The sequence below is a fragment of the Pinus tabuliformis genome, chromosome 7, assembly GCF_031772625.1.
Source record: "Pinus tabuliformis cultivar Carrire ecotype Pingquan chromosome 7, CPIR1, whole genome shotgun sequence".
NCBI lineage: Eukaryota > Viridiplantae > Streptophyta > Pinopsida > Pinales > Pinaceae > Pinus > Pinus tabuliformis.
This window is the reverse complement of record NC_142293.1, coordinates 814,783,705-814,788,251: the sequence shown is the minus strand read 5'-3', so window position 1 is coordinate 814,788,251 and position 4,547 is coordinate 814,783,705.

Here is a 4,547-nt window from a genome sequence, read left to right as displayed (position 1 = left end):
AAGCTAATTGAAACTGAAGAATCCATGAATGAGCAGGATGACAAGAATCAGTATGGTTTTGTTTATGAATTTAACATTGTTTTGAGTGTGCAGATATAGACAATAAGGAAGAAGCATCAAAACTTGAAGAAATTGCAAGCATTAAGGACAACTATAAGTCCCAAGAACGTGAAGCAATGTTGAATACAAAGAATGTGACCCTGCAATCAAGAAAGTAGAAACTCAATCACCATCTTATATTGTGACTCCTTAGACTCCTATATATAGAAAGGAGGTTTTGCAATTGTATCATCCAAGAACTTTTCATTTATGTAATGTAAAGGAGGTTTCCCCCTCGAAGAGGCTGAATTCTAAGGTGTTGATCTATCTTTTCTATCTTTTCTTGAGCTGGTTTCATCACATTTGGTATCAGAGCTTTGGATTCTAGGGTTTCGCTGCTCCAGATAGGTCATCGTGGCATTTTCGTTATAACTTTTTTCTGTGACGTTTCAGAAGTCGCAAAAAAACCCATTTGAGAAGAAATCGTGCTGAACCTTGGGTCCTAATTTCAGAACTTTTCGCACGACATTTGCGGAGATATGATCTGAGGAAGTTGGTATTTTTGCAGACTCCTGAATTACATTCAAAACATGTGACCTGGGGAAAATCATCATAACTTTCTCTCTGGGGATTGGATTGAAATTTCGTAAGAAGGTACAGAAAGAAGACGGACTGTAGTTTCTTGTATGCGTGTTTCAGATCCAAAGGTTGAAACAGTGACTCGTGGCACGTCATACAAGTTCGCTATACTGAACTAGTCTAAAAGCAAGTCATTGTGGGAGATTTCACATAACTCTTCCTTGGAGAATCCAATTTGGGTCAAACTTGTGGCATTGGAAAGAGGACGCAGAAGGCTAGTATAGGTCACAACTTCAGAACTGGATGATCCAAAATTATAGAGATACATTAGATTCAATATCAAGCTTCTATAAAGTGAAAAAGGTGTGTAGTTTTTTTTTTTTAATTTTTGTGTAAACTTGGTTTAACGGAATTCAAAGGCATAGTAAAGCACTATTATCGGTAACTGATGCCTCGAGGAAAGAAAATGCAAACACCTAGTAAGGAACCTGAAAGATCTAGTATGACTCATGAAGAGGAGGAAGAAATGCTACATGATATATCAAAATTACAAGAACAAGTGCAGCAAATGTCACGCTCACAAAAGCTAACAGAAGCTAAGATAAATGGCGTGGAATCTAAGATAAATGGTGTGGAATCTAAGATAAAGGGCATGGAAGCTAAGATGGATGATTTGAAGATAGATTTGAAGAGAGACATGGCAGATTTGAAGACAGACATGGCAGATTTGAAGACAGATTTGAAAACAGACATGGCAGATTTGAAGACAGATTTGACAAATTTTCTACAAGAAATACTTTCTAATGGTGAAAAGGTTGTAAAGAAAACTCATGATGTGAACAAAAGTAATGTTAATCATGATTCCATAGACTCTAATGTTGGATCAAAGACCCACCATATTCCAAAAATCGATATGAGGAAGTTTGATGGCAAGGATCCCGCCACATGGATATTACAGATGGAGCAGTTCTTCGATCTCAATAATGTGCAAAATTCACAAAAGGTACGTATGGCAACTGTATATTTGGAACCAAATCAGTTTGTATGGTATCAATGGCTTTGCTCTCGTAAACAATTTATCACTTGGGCAATTTTTACGGAAGAATTGATAGCACATTATGAAGATACAAAAAGCAACACTTTTTTTAGCCAATTGATAAGTCTCAAACAAAAGGGTTCAGTAATGGAGCACATTGAGGAGTTCCAAAAATTGAACATAAGGGTAAAAGATATTCCAGAGGAGCATAGGATTGATGTGTTCATAGGGTCTTTAAAGGATAATATCCAACATGATGTTCGCCTTTGGGAACCTGATTCATTAGAGAAGGCATTCAGGTTAGCAAGAAAAATGGAAAGCAAAATTATGGCAACCAGGAAGCATACCACTCACAACTATAAAGACGGAAGTGTTGTTGCCCCTAGTCTTCCACAACCTATAAGGTTGACACCACAACAATTGGAAGAAAAAAGAGCAAAAGGGCTTTGTTACAGTTGTGATAGCAAATACACTAAAGGTCATAAGTGTGCTGAGAAGAAATTATTCTACATAGATTGTGAAGAGGAAGAAGAAAAGGAGCAAGAAAGGTCAAAAGAAGAAGATATACTCCAGGAACAAAGCCTAGATGAAGAACAAATAAATCCGACCATATCTTGTAATGCATTGGCGGGAATTACCACTCCTCAAACCATCAAGATAGAAGGACAAATCAAGAAGAAAAAGGTAATAGTGTTGATTGATTCAGGAAGCACCCACAATTTTATTCATTGTAAGGTAGCAAAAGAATTGAATTGCTTCCTATATCCAGCACCAGAGTGTCAAGTGATGATTGCAAATGGAGGAACAATAAATTGCTCTGGAAAGTGCCATAATATCAAGCTATCCATGGGAGAATATGTATTGACTAGCCCAATGCTTTCCATTCCAATGGGAGGTGCTGATGTTGTACTAGGAGTCCAATGGCTACAATCCTTGGGTACAATAGCTTTTAATTTTCAAGAACTTTTCATCAAATTTTCTACGGAAGGAAAGGAAGTTGAATTAAGGGGTATTGCAGGGAAACCAGGAAAGATAATCAGCTCTAATGGTATGACAAAGCTTCTAAAAAAGGAGCAAAGAGGTGTAATTGCACAATTATGTTCGCTAGATGTTTCCACATCGGAATCATCTATTTCTCCAGATCTCCAAAAAGTCTTGGACAATCATTCCAAGGTATTTGAGACTCCCAAAGGTCTCCCACCTATGCGTGATCATGATCATGCTATTCATCTGATTCCAGGAAGTGTTCCTCCAAACATCAGGCCGTACAGATATCCCTATGTCCAAAAAAGTGAAATTGAACGTATGGTTGCAGAAATGCTAGAGGCTGGTATAATTCAACCAAGTCAAAGTTCTTTCTCTGCTCCAGTAGTATTGGTGCACAAGAAGGATGGATCATGGCGCATGTGTCCGGATTATAGGGAGCTCAACAAGCTCACTATTAAAGATAAGTTCCCCATTCCTGTCATTGATGAATTACTGGATGAATTGCATGGATCAATTTACTTCACCAAGTTGGATCTTCGTTCAGGATATCATCAAATCAGAATGAAGATTGAAGACATTCCGAAAACGACATTTAGAACTCATGAGGGTCATTATGAATTTTTGGTCATGCCTTTTGGCCTTACCAATGCACCTTCAACATTTCAAGGTTTGATGAATTCAATTTTCAAACCATTCCTTAGAAAATTTGTGTTAGTATTTTTTGATGATATACTAATCTACAGCAAGTCTTGGAAGGATCATGTTGAACATGTTGACAGGGTGCTACAACTATTGGAGGAGAAACAATTATATGCAAAAAGATCCAAATGTTTCTTTGGAGTCCAGGAGGTGGAATATTTGGGTCATATTGTATCTCATGAAGGAGTTAAGGTAGACCCTAGCAAAATTAAAGCCATTAAGGAATGGAAAATCCCCACATCCATAAAGCATCTGCGAGGATTTCTTGGGTTGACAGGGTATTATCGCAAGTTTGTTAAGAATTATGGGAGAATAGCAGCACCTCTAACAACATTATTGAAGAAAGATGCATTTTCATGGACTCCGGAAGCAACAAAGGCCTTTGAACATCTTAAAGAGGCAATGTGCCAAGCACCGGTCTTAGCTACACCGGACTTCACAAAAACCTTTATTGTGGAATGTGATGCTTCAGGAAATGGAATTGGTGTTGTTCTAATGCAAGATGAAAGACCCATTGCTTTTGAAAGTCGTCCAATCAAGGGAAAGTTTTTAAGCAAAGCTATTTATGAGAAGGAAATGTTGGCAATACTCCATGCACTTAAGAAATGGCGACCCTACCTAATGGGAAGACACTTCAAGGTAAAAACGGATCATGATAGCCTTAAATACTTTTTAGAACAAAGATTATCCTCTGAAGAGCAACAAAAGTGGGTCACAAAGATGTTGGGTTATGACTTTGAAATCATCTACAAAAAAGGGAAGCAAAATGTGGTGGCAGATGCACTCTCAAGAAAGGATGAGGATGTGGAAGCATTGTTGTGCGCCATTTCTATTATCCAACCAGATTGGATAAACGAAGCAAGGGAGGAATGGAAGAATGACGAAGAAGTGTGGGCACTTATTCGAAAGCTACAACAAGATTCCAGTACGTCTGATACATTTAGCTGGCAAAATGATTCATTATGGTACAAAGATCGCTTATACCTCTGTAAGAATTCCCAGCTAAAACAAAAGATTCTTATGGAATTGCACACTTCTCCCTTAGGAGGGCACTCAGGATTTTTAAAAACTTACCACAGGGTTAAGAAGGAATTTTTTTGGGATGGCCTTAAATCAGATATTCAAAAGTTTGTGGCGGAATGTTTGGTTTGCCAACAAAATAAAGTTGAAACAATTAAGACACCGGGTCTATTACAACCTTTATCCA